The sequence below is a fragment of the Passer domesticus genome, chromosome 1, assembly GCF_036417665.1.
Source record: "Passer domesticus isolate bPasDom1 chromosome 1, bPasDom1.hap1, whole genome shotgun sequence".
Lineage (NCBI taxonomy): Eukaryota > Metazoa > Chordata > Aves > Passeriformes > Passeridae > Passer > Passer domesticus.
The window spans coordinates 93,750,551-93,763,331 of NC_087474.1; the positions used below are offsets into that span (position 1 = coordinate 93,750,551).

Below are 12,781 nucleotides of genomic sequence, written 5' to 3' on the forward strand. Positions count from 1 at the left end.
GTGTATAAAACCATTTCATGTGAATAAGCAATTCAGATTCCCTGCTGGTCTGGGTTGTGTCACGGTCACTCACACTAACTAGTGCTACTTTACAAACAATAATCCTGAGTTTGACCCCATGTACTACATACACAACCCCTTTCAAAATCAAGTGTTCTTTAATGTGCAAAAAATCTGAGGATTTACAATACTTTTAAAACTTTTTCAAGTTTTTAAAGACGCAGCCATTTGTCTTGTTTTGATCATCTTGACACAGTTGAATTCCTTTGTTTTTGCCCCCCCATAGTTCTAGATCTTACCAGTTTCTTCAGCTAAATATCCCCGGAAGTGGCCAAACCTTTGCATGCTCAGCTTTTTATGCAACCTTCAAGTCATATCTGAAGAAGTATGTGCTAGAAAACAGGAAATGTTACTCATGTATAGAAATCATAAACAGATTTTCAAAAAAGAAAATGTGGGAAAAAGGACAGATTACTCTTTTTTTTTTTTTTTTTCCTAAGACTGATCCTAGGATAGAGCTTCTAAGATGTGGAAGTCCAAATAGTAAACAGATTACAATTTTGACAGCCTTTGTCTTTACTGCTTTCTAAATCTGTCACCTTTCAAAAAACCTGAGGAATGCTGCAATTAAGCCAGTCAGCAGGTTTGTGGCAGGAAGAATGTTTCAACTTAATAGAATTTAGGCAGAGGAGGTTTCAGTACAAAATCTATTTTTCTTTCCAACCTTAGCCCATAAGACCTACTACAACCAGCACTGCAGTACTTTTGTTTAATAAAACCTTAATATTCACAACTTAAAAATTTCCCCTATTCATGTAATCTTTGATATTTTTTCCCATAATACTTACTAGTCTTTTTATAAACTCCTTAGTTTTACAGTCCTATTTCATCAGCTGTACTTCTCAGAAATTCTTATTTTTCAATTAGTTTACATTTCCTTATTTAATTTTAGAATTTGCTGCAGAATATAAAATGCAGAATGAGTACAGGTCACAACAATGTCCATGAAAAAGAAATAAAATTAAATAGAAACAATAATATATTACATTAAAAAAATACTTCATTGCTTATTCAGCAGTGCTTTGTCATAACAACAGCAATAAAAATGGTAATGTTATCCATGTGATCAATAGAATAGACCCATAAAAGCAGTTATCTTAGATATACACCAAAATATATTAAAACAATTGTGCACTGAAAATTCTGGGAATATTAAAACACTCACTGGCAACTGCCCAACTTGCTTGTTCAAGCAATAAAAACAACTGGAGATGAATCCTTGAGTGTAAGGAAAGGGAACAAAACCCCTTATTGGTGATTTTTATTTGTCATCCAATGATATTCCACCATATACTTCATAACAAAAAGATAGCTATAGACTACACAAACACAAACATTTGATACTCAAAAAGCATCAGCTAAGTTTCAAATATGCATAATTTTTAAGTGAAGCTTTATTATTTTAGAAAGTTGAAGGAACAGAACACAAATTTTTTGGCTCTTTTATTTGACATTCCAGTTACTAAGCAGTGTGTCTAGACTTGGGATTCTGTAGATGTCTGGCAATAATTCAGCCATTACATTTTTAAGCACCAACATTCAGCTAGAAGCATCTCATTGCTGAAATCATAACAGCTGCTAGGAAACAGGTCAAGAGGAAAAGTGGAGCAGGGAACAAGGTGCTATCGCTAGACTATTATCTAGGAAAAAAGTGAAGGCAAGGAGAATCTAGCTGGATAGTGAACTTGCTTTTCTTCAGATTATCTCTATTCCTGAGCTCCTGTATTGAGAGATCTTCATACAGGAGGAAACACAGGCATGGTTGAACTGATGGATTTCTTCAATGCCTCCTCCTTTCAAGCAGCAGAGATGCAGAAATCACTGGCCTCTCTACGTGGGTATGTGCACTCAACACGGTCTTTCTGCTCCAGGGGAGGTTTGTCCTGAATAGCATGAATATAAGCCATTCCATGCCAGCCACCCCTGAGGCTTGTTCACTCCCTGGTGCCTTCACAAAGACAGCTTTTACCTTTCTATGAAAGAGAGGTGCAAGATTTATCACCTGTCTTTAGGAGTTTCATCTATTAAATCAATTTCCTAAGTTCAAGCTCTAGTGAAGAATGTTATAACAAAGGATGTACAATCAATGAAAGCACATAAGTTTGTCAGGGCTTTGCTTAATTATGGCCATATAGCTTTGCAATTTGCTGAATTAAACCCTAGCTGATTTACAGTCCACCCTATTTTCTTGCAAATTTTTCACTTTGGTATACATTAATTATACCAAAAGACATTTGGATCAACAAGAAAGTGTCCACTTAGTAACTACCTAGTTTTTCTGCCTATAATTCAAAATTTGCCATTGCTAGGAACCTACTTTTATTTTCAGACATTTGTATAATTTATCAATGAAGAAATATTTTTCTTGCATGTCAAATCAGATACTATCTTGACACCAAATGGTCTACTTTTTGCTTAAGCAATCTTCTGAAGGTTTGACACTGCTACTAATGCAAGGCACCAGATTTCACTTAACTATGCTCTGCAGATGTAATTAAGTACTTCCAAATGTTTTGCTTAATTGCATTCCTTAATGTTCTGAGTGATGTTTTGCACTTTTTCTTCAGTTACGAATTGCATTTATAGCTTCCAGTAATCCCATTTATCACTGCAATTTGCTTAGCTTGAAATGTGCTACATTAATTAGTTCTTTTCAAGTCTTTTGAAAGAAATGTCAGGAGATCATTAATTCTATATGGGCAATTTATTATTGCTTAAGAGAATTACATATTGTGGTCTGTTTCTTTTAGAAACTTATTTTAGGAACTTATTTCAGTATTTCCCAGTATAAAAATTATCTTACATGATCACCTTTCATAAACCCTCCCTAGTGAGTATCATTGCAAAGTTTTATGGTTATAGAAGTCTCCCAAGCATTCAGCAGCCATTCCAAACAAATAGCACTAAGATTTTTTTTGTGTGAACTGTTATTCTAAAATGAGTTCACAAAGCTGTATACATCATAGGAATAAGTAATTTCCATGATTTATTAGTATGTAACATGGTAATGATGAAGGTACACCATACAAAGAAACACAGGGAACCAATAGTGGAATTGTTCTTTTTACAGTTATTAATCTGTAGAAGAGATGATTGATTATTTTCCTTCTTGAAATAAAACAAGAATACAAACCTGGTTCTGCATTCTCCTGGGTTTCAGCATTGTGTCCTGGTATAAGAGTTTACCACTTGTCCACCTGCTTGATTTCAAACACATCAGCTGTCACATTGAGCTGAGTGCCTCTAAGCAGAGAAGTAATTCTTAGTAAGATCACAGTACTATTCACAACTTGTTGACTCTGGTACAGGGGAATTTCTGAAGCCATCTGTTCCCCTCCTGAAGAAGACATGAGAAAATCAAGTATTTAACAAACCCTAGGAAAAACTCAACTCCTGAATCTACTGACATTCATACTGTTATAATTCAAAAGAAGATCTAAGAAATGGTGGAATAATGTGAATACTAAACTTGAAAATTAAGATGGCAATTAAATATGAGTAGTATTACCTGTCTAAGGAAGACTAACAGAGGCTTGGCTTTCAGGTTACACTGTAGATTTGAAGTGGGAGGAGTTTCAACTCTTTGGGAAATTAGCATGAACTCATACTTCTCTCATAGAAAAGGCACATATTTCCTTCTAAATAGATGCCCTTGATCATGCTCTGTAACAGTGATTTAACTAGTTCCTGTTTTATCAATCTTTCCAAAAGGAAACGTACTTTTCTGAGGGATTTTTCTGTTTGCTTGTTGGTTTTCTGGTTTGTTTTGGGGGTTTTTGCTTTGTTTTATTTGGTTTTTGGGGGATTTTTGTTTTGTTTTGGATTTGGGTCAGGATTTTTGGGGGTTTTTTTGGTATGTTTTTTTTTTTAACATTAAAAGAAATTAATACATCTTTAAGTGTCAATAAATACATCTTTGTTCTTTTACTTTTTTTTTTTAAATATAGTAACTAAAGCATGGTTGATTGCCTGTAAGTAAGAGAAAACTATAAAGCAGAAACTGTTTAAGAAAATCATATACTCTATTATCAATCCCTTTGAATTATTATTTGAAACACAGTGACATTACAGCACATTAATTACTTCTAAATGAGCCACCAGGGAAAGAGCATGTCTCTTTGGGAGAAATGTTATGATTCAGTTTATATATTTTAGATTTCTTACACTAGAAATAGGGCAACTAATCACTTTCCATAAAAGAATAATTTATTGTGAAAAGAATAACATGTTATGAAAACAAACAATTCTTGTAAGAAACAAATACATTAAAGGTATATTTCAAGTTTAGAAGTTATTTAGAAGTTTATTATCCTTTTTAAGTCTAAGTAGTACTGTGAAGTTTATTCATCTTACTGGACTCCTTAGGGAGAAAATCAGTATTTACCATCTTTAAGAATCTTTCTGTAACTAGGCAGGCAATGATACTATATCATACATTTTGTGGATCAGAAGGAGACTTTCTGAGTTGGTCTTGGTTTTGCAATATGAGTGTTGTCACATTATGACAAAATTCGAAGACACAATATACAGACTATGCAGTTTGGGTTATAACAGATTTATTGGATTTCACTTCAGCTCATATGAAAGAAAACCTAATTTATTGAGACATCAATTATTAAAACATAAATGTGAATAAAAAAGTTCACTATGATCTATTCATGATTGTTCAAATAACAACTCAAATTCTGGATTACACTGAAAACTGTCTCCACTAACTTATTCATATCTCATTTGCTTTATAAAGAACAAAACCCCAGTAACATTTGACTGGAATTCTTCAGAAGTAAGCCTGGAATGGGATGAGAACTAGGAAAATACTATGAAAGAGATTCTGAGTAGGAAAGAAAATTGGTCTTTACATAAGAAACAGAGTAAAGTATTAAGGAATTAATCAAATACCAGAGTATGATGAAATAACAATTCAACACAGAGTCCCTGGCCCTACTCCCCAGGCTTTTCTTACTCATAAAAGTAGAAATTGCTTAGATTAGGACAGACTTATTTAGTTCTTACCTTGCATTTCCTTTTCAGGTTATTACTGTCTGTAACATAGTGCCCTTGTAGGCACCTCTTGTCTTTTTCCTGTGAGATACAGGAAGAAGCAGCAGGCTAAGCAACAATAGGATATTCCAATTACTACTGTCTATACACAGTATCTATCAATAATAGAATATTATTATGCTTTTCTTTCTATCTATTTTAAGAATGGATAAGATTGACATCTCTGCAGAGGGTTTCCAAGCCAATAGGTTTTTTTTAGAGTAGCGTTAAGAACTACATTACCTCCTGGGGGCCCTTTCTAAACCTGAATTTTATGATTGTATCAACGCTTTGAAGACCTATAGATTGTGCCTTGTTCAAAGTGGAATATTCTCTCATCACTCTGACAACGCTTGGGTAATAGCTTAAATTACAGCTACCTTTTTATATTAATACAGCCAGCACTCTTCTTGACCTTTCTGATACTTTGCCATTATCCTCTCTGGAATGCGAAACAGTTTTACATCTTTCTGCTTCAGCAGTATGTCATTACCATTTGAAATTTCTTACAGAAGTAATTAACAGAAATTTAAGGAAAGAAAGTCATCAACATGTATTTTGCTGTGATTTACAGCTACCATTGCAATACTTATGTGTTTTAATGGCAACACAGAAAATTGAGGTTATATAAATCCTACTAGTCAAGAAAATTGCTGATTACTAGTGGTTTTGGTATATGCAGTTTTTTTCACCATTAAAGGGTTTGCAGTCATGTTACTGGTTAATCTTGATCCTTTTTATGCTTCATCTATATATGGAACTGCAATTGCAACTATCAGTATGTATAAACCACAGTCTTCAGTAAAATTTTTAAATCTACACATGCTTCACAGACCATTGTGATCAGCTTCCAGATTATCACTGATCCACAGACTGGAAAAAGGCTACTTCATTTCACTGATTAAAAAAAAAAAAAATCCTTATTTGTACAAGTCAATCCCTTGAAATTAATGAACACTGAAAATAAACACTGTCAGTGGTGTCCTAAATGCTCGTAATGTTTTAAGAATAACCAGCAATAGAGTGTCTCACTTAAAATGTAGATATTCTATATGGATTGTTTTTAGTATACTTCCTTAAAATATTTCCCAGTACCATAAGTCAGTATTTTGATTTACATATAAAAGAATGAGAAATCCTCCATGTTCAGAAATGATGATTTTTCATCTAAGTATACCTTAATGCTACAATTTAGCTTGTGGAAAAATATACTGCAGTATTACAAATAATTTATGCAGAGTAATGTGTTCCTAATTTCATTACTATATAATGCATTTCAGTATTTTCACTTGTGTCTTACAACACTGAGCTACAGATTCTGTTTAAATAAAAACATGCATTAGTGCCTTGAAACATTAGATATATTTTGATCCAGATACTGCTCTAAGTTCCTTTCTGCAATAACACAGGATCGATCTTCTCCCATATATTTACATACTCAGACAATACAAACTTGACTCAAAAGATAGGTATTGTTGAAAGATTTTTTTTTTCTTCAATCTTTCTGGTATTCAGAATAATCAATATCAGCTGTAAACTGCAAAAATAGCAAGAAGGAGGATCCTAAAAGCTACAGATCTGCTCTCACTACGGTGGCTGGTAAAATTATGGTGAAGCAGTTTATTCTGGGAAGTATTGAAGAACACCTGAAAGACAATGCAGTAATTGATCACAGTCTTCATGAGAGGAAAGTTCTGCTTATCAAACCAAATTTGCTTTTATGACAAGGTAGCCCACTTGGCTGATCAAGGGAAGCTAGTTGATGTGATCTTCGGATTTCATTAAAACTTTTACTAGTGTCTCTCACAGAGTATGTCTAGAAAAAATGTCAAGCTCACAGCTGGATAAACACATTGTGTGATGGGTGAGCAACTGTCTCATAGGCAGGGCTCAAAGGTTTATAGTGAATGGGGTGACATCAGACTGGTGACCTATCACTACTGGTTTCCAGCAGGCCTCCATCTTAGGCCCTGTGTGCTTCAACATCTTCATAAAAGACCTGGACACAGGACTGGAAGGGATATTTATCAAGTGTGTAAACAGTGCAAAGCTGGGAGGGGCTGATGGCTCCCATGAAGGTAGGAACGCCCTGCAGAGAGACCCTGACAAATTAGAGGGCTGGGCAATCACAGACCATATAAAGTTGAACAAGGGAAGAGTTCAACTACATGATTCTACATGTCGGATCGGGCAATCCTGGGTACGTGCACAGGCTGGGGAAGGAGATGCTCAAAAGTAGCACTGTGGAAAAGGACCTGGGGGTCCTGGTTGATGGCAAGTTGACCATGAATTAGCTCTGGCAGCCAGAGAGCCAGGCATGTCCTGGTGAGCATCAGGCACAGCTGGGCAAGGGAGGGGATTGTCCCGCTGGTCTCTGTATTGGTGTGTATCAATATTACTGAAGGGGACGTGCCTTGGCTTGTCTGGCCCCTGCTGCTGAGCCAAATAGAAGCAACTGTGGTGTTTTTACCCCAGAGACACTTTGGCTAGCTGTGGGTGGCAGCTGAGCACATGGGGACAAGTCCGGGCATGCCCAAGCTCTGGTGGCGGTGGGATAGAACTTCCTCTCGCAGAGGTTCCGCTCGCCAGGGTTCCCTGATGGAGAAGCTTTAAGGTGAATGGTGAAGGAAGAAATCAGTCCTGATGGAGGGTTTTAATCCAGAGTTTTCATTCTGGGCCGCATGGCCCCTAAATTTAGCAACAGCTCCACCAGGACTCCAACCACGTGCTGTGCTTGCCCTTTTACCCAGGCGCAAGGGGCAGGGGTGGGGGGAACACAGGGACCACCAATCCAGGTACAGGGTGGGGAGTCCTCAGGGGAAAGGGACACCTGGATGGGCCAATGGCCCTCAGGGATGGAGAGCATCTTTTGAATCTGCTAATCATTCGATGCTCCTCTGGAATTTCTGGGTTGATAGATAGTTTCCAGCAAGAGGCAGAGTGGGGGAAAGGAGAGGTGGTTGACACCTGGAGAAGGACCAGGATAACTGAGGCAAGCCATGACATCACACCACAACTTCTCTGCACTGAGGAGGCCTCACCTTGAATCCTGTGTGCATCGTTGGCCGCCACAATATAAAAAAGACATTAAAATATCTGAGAGTATCCAAAGGAGGGCAACAAAGATGGTGGAAGGCCTTGAAGGGAAACTGTATTAGGAGGAGCTGAGGTCACTTGGTCTGTTCAGCCTGAGAGGAGGAGACTGAGGGGAGACCTCATCACAGTCTTCAACATCCTCATGAGTGAAGAGGGGCAGACACTGATTTAGTCTCTGGGGGGACAAGAATGCAACCCAAGGGAATGTCCTGAAGCTGTGTCAGGGGAGGTTTGCGTCAGATGTAGGAGAAAGAGTCTTTACCCTGTGGGTGGCTTGGCAAATGGTCACAGCATCAAGCCTGACAGAGTTCAAGAAGTGTTTGGACACTTCTCTGAGGCACATGGTGTGACTCTTGGAGATGGTGCTGTGCAAGGGCTGTAGCTGGACTTGATGATCCTTTAGGTCCCTTCCAACTCAGTATATTCTGTGCTTCTGTGAAGTTAAGTCTTGGCACTGTAGTTAAGTCTAAGGAACTGTAAGTGTACTGGGCACAGATTAAAGTTACCCTCAACTTGAAAACCCTTTCAATTTGTCAGTTCAGTTCAAAAAGCCATATTGATTTAACCAATCTTTTATTTCAGCACACTTTTTTTTTGCATATTTATTATCACAGACAATAATAATTTAGATATTTATAACAATTTAACTAGAGTGAATTTCTCCTTGGTTAGATACAGGAAATATGAAAATACCAATCTGCATAATGTCTAAGATGGAAATTATAGCACCAGCACTTCTCTCAGCTTTCTAACAAAGTGACAGGAAATGTTGAACAATCTACAAATTTCAGGGTTGTGCTTTTGAACTTACACTAAGGGAGGAAAGATAGCATATAGATAATATATAAGCTGGGTATATATATATATATATATATATATATATATATATATATATATATGTATATATACAAACAGATCTTTCTTATTTAGGAACATGAGGATAATATAGGATTTTGGGTGTTTCCTTAGTGTCACAGACACAAAGTGTTATACATTTTGTTTAGGAGATGCTTTGTTCATTTGATAAGTGATACAGTCTAAATGTGTGGAAAATTAATGCATTAGTATGTCACTAATCTTTGTAGATCAAAATAATATGCTTACTATTAATGGCCATTGAATCCTCCTAAATATCTTAAAATAATGGTCCATTAAGGGTAAGCTCTTTGGGGAAAACTGCCTCTTTGTGTTTATACACCACCTAGCAGAAAGAGGAACTCTTTTGTTTCTGCCACATTACATCACCCAGAAGGGAGCCTTTCCCCCTCCCCCAGAAAATGATGTGAGGTGGTACAGAATAACCTCTGAGTCCTGCCATGCCCTGTTTTGGCTACTGAAAAAAATTAATGCTGTCCTGGCCAGAACCAGGGCCCTAACAAAACTAAATAGACAATAACAAGGAAAAGTCCCACTTTGCTAATTTAGTTGTTTTCTTATGCATGTCATGCATGAGTCCTTGCAAATTCATCTTTGAAAAAATAAGAAAAATGTGTATTGCTGTGACAAACCATTCACAAATAGAATCAAAGAAGAAAAAAAAGAAGACTTATTTCTTTGAAGATCAGTGATTTTCCCAGCAGCAAAACACATAGATGGGACACAATCTTTAATTATGGTGCCTAACAAAATCAATCTAATACTGGACAATAATCTGTTGTGTTCAAAAAGAAGTTTTATAAGACTTTCAAAAACTACATTTAGATTAAAATTAGCCCTAAGTCTCAAAAAAATTTTTGCTTCACACAAGTATAACATTTGCATAATACATTTTATACTGTTTCACACTATATTATTTAAAAATAATATGAGACAAAGCATAGATGAAAAATTTAAATTTTCCACATTTTGCACCTTGCTTTGCAACATCTATGGACTGTTCAGCACTGTAGAATAATGAGCTCCTTTTTAAAGAGTTTTTCTGAAAATACATTCCTATACTATGTCATGTTTTCTTTATTAATGTTGTAGACACACCACAGAAAGTCAGGGATTGCTAGGGATTAATGGTATAGTATTTAAAATATACTGTCAGTTAGAAGAGCTCAGTTGATGCATTCACACCGTAAACAGAAATGAATTAATTTTATTTTCTGATAACTAAAGATTAAACAGCTTCCAAAATCTGTGTATCATTTTCAAAATTAATCTTTGATACGTGAAAAGGGAATGTGGAACAGAAGGAAGAAAGTTGTTTATATAGTTGTTCAGAAAGGCGAGGTTCTTTCAGAAACTGTTGCAGTGGATAATTCATGAAACTATATAGAAACATTTAGACCCTTAAGATTATTGAGTCCAAATTTTAATCCAGCACTTCCAAGTGCACCATTAAATCATGTCTTTAGGTGCCACAACTGCATGTCTTTTAAATACCTCCAAGGACAGCAGCTCAACCACTTCCCTGGGCAGCCTGCATAGCATTTCCAGCAGACATCTGGACCTTGAATCCTGCCTGAAAACAAAGACTTCATCTGCCTGTTCATCCTCATTGGATGGTCTATAACAGACTCCCACCATTCTCAGGCACACCCATGGTTTCTAACACATCAACAAACCTCGTGTCTTTCCTACCACACAGAGCCTACAATCCTGTAAGCAAGTAAACTGCAAGGTTTAATGGCTAAGCTCAAGCACATTCAGATCAGAAGAAGACTAACTTTTAAAATTAATTTTTTTTAAAATTTCTGAGCAATCTCTAGTATTTTCCCTGAATGAATTTCTTACGCCTTTTAAAATATTTCTCAGGAGATATAACCAGCAGTTACAGATTAGACATGGGAATACCTGGGTGAGAGACCACAGTACTGGACTGTATGATCTGAGGGGTCCTTCTGACCCTGAATGTAATTAGTTTGCAGAAAGTGTGCATTTTGTTTCAGCAAACAGCAGTAGCCAAAATGCTTCTGTCAAAAGCACATTAAAACTGCAATTAGTCTGTAGATTTCAGCCATGAAAGAATTAATTTCAATTGAGGATGTTTATTTGAAATGCTGACAATAAGTGAGTACAGTCTAACAGGTGCTCCTATAATTAACAGCACATTCTGAATGAAAGACTAAATAATTTGGAGCAGTATTATCTTCCATTGCAATTTTCACAGATCCTAGGAAACTAAAATAACCATTTTGGATAAAACTGCACAATGTCCTTATTTTAATTTACTTATAAGTATATTCATGGGACTGTTCTCTTTATCCAGCTCATGCATTGACATTTGACTGTATTGCTGAGTTTTACACATTACTTTCCTTTTCCTTTCCAGTCTACACTGCACACTAAATGCTTTTAAAATATATAAGGTTTAGATAAGGTTCTGTTGGGGTTTTTCTGTGGGATTTTTTAATTTATTTTTTTTAATTGTAGTGTTACTATACTCTGTTCTTTATAAGTTTATTTTACTAAAGTAAGAGGAAAGTGGCGTAAATACATTTATAAATACATCTAGGTGAAAAGACTATTGGGAATTCAGTTAAAATCTATCTGTATTTGAGTGTATCTCATCAGCACTTACCAGAAGAAGCAAAAAAGGTAACAAGAGGAGTAAAACGAGTTTCCTCCTGCTGCTTTTCAGGGATCTGATGAACTTGACTTTCCCAAGCACAGAGCATAGACATCATAATAATTATATCAGAATACAAATACTCAAGGGACTCAACTTGGACTCAAAAGGAAAGATAGTACTTGTCATTAGTTAACCACAAGACAAGGTACATACATTAAAAAAATAATTCTCTTTTCTGACAAGTCTGAAAGGCTTGGAGGAAAAAATGTTAAGTAGAATAAGAAGAGCTTGAGAAGTCTTCATGACCTAAAAGTGGTCAAGCATGATATTCTTTCTCAGCAGAAATACAACTATTGGCATTCTATTATTTCATTTCTTCTTCTCTCCCAGCTCCAAAATGGTAGCTGAATTTCAAACCTTTGTAAAGTCTACATTTCAATTTGTGTACCAAACCCAGACATAAACCATAACATAAATGCCGACATTAACCAAACCTGGACTGCCCATCTGATACTGAGACTTTTGGATCAAGTATTAGTCAAAGGATGTAAATGCTCACATCACAATATTTCTAGTACTGGGAAACAGGCAACACTGTGGAACTAAAGATTAAAAGGAAGGGTAGAGATACCTGAATTCTGCTCTGACACTGGTAACTTTATGAAGCAGCTTAAATGAAAAAAATGCAGAACATTGTGAAGGGTCTTGCAAGGGAAATATTTGCCAGTATTAAAAGAAAAAAAAAATCAGTTTATCTTTAATAATGTATAATGAAACGTAAAATCTGTACAAAATTTACCTTACTATTGAGCTCCAAATCTATGAGAGACGAATAAGCTTCAAATATTGTGTTAAGATCAAGTTTCGGTATTAAAACTAAATGGAATTAAGAATTTATTTTAATACTTTTGTCCATATTAAAGGAACTTTCTCAGTCTACAATCAGCTCTAAAATCACAGTAATACTTTTCTTCCTGCCACCATTTTGATACCAAACACTATTCTATGCAGCAGCTCTAGGTTTGCATACAGATGTCCATGAAGGATGGTGCAGTGCGTCCTTCTCTTCTTTTTCATCTAATGCAT

At 36.0% G+C, this 12,781-nt stretch overlaps 2 long non-coding RNA genes across 5 annotated transcripts in view; one reads left to right on the forward strand and one right to left on the reverse strand.

Moving 5' to 3' along the window:
- LOC135306128 (uncharacterized) overlaps positions 1-12,781 on the reverse strand; it is a 24,302-nt gene continuing 11,521 nt past the window's right edge. Inside the window, exons 3-6 of the long non-coding RNA XR_010366980.1 lie at positions 5,074-5,142; positions 3,194-3,397; positions 849-958; positions 1-392 (exon numbers count right to left, since the gene is read on the reverse strand). This is a non-coding gene — a long non-coding RNA (uncharacterized LOC135306128). The remainder of the gene's footprint in view (positions 393-848; positions 959-3,193; positions 3,398-5,073; positions 5,143-12,781) is intronic.
- The window catches only part of LOC135306118 (uncharacterized), a 23,283-nt gene continuing 17,525 nt past the window's right edge, over positions 7,024-12,781 (forward strand). For all 4 annotated transcript variants that reach the window (XR_010366977.1, XR_010366970.1, XR_010366968.1 and 1 more), the window contains exon 1: positions 7,024-7,178. This is a non-coding gene — a long non-coding RNA (uncharacterized LOC135306118). The remainder of the gene's footprint in view (positions 7,179-12,781) is intronic.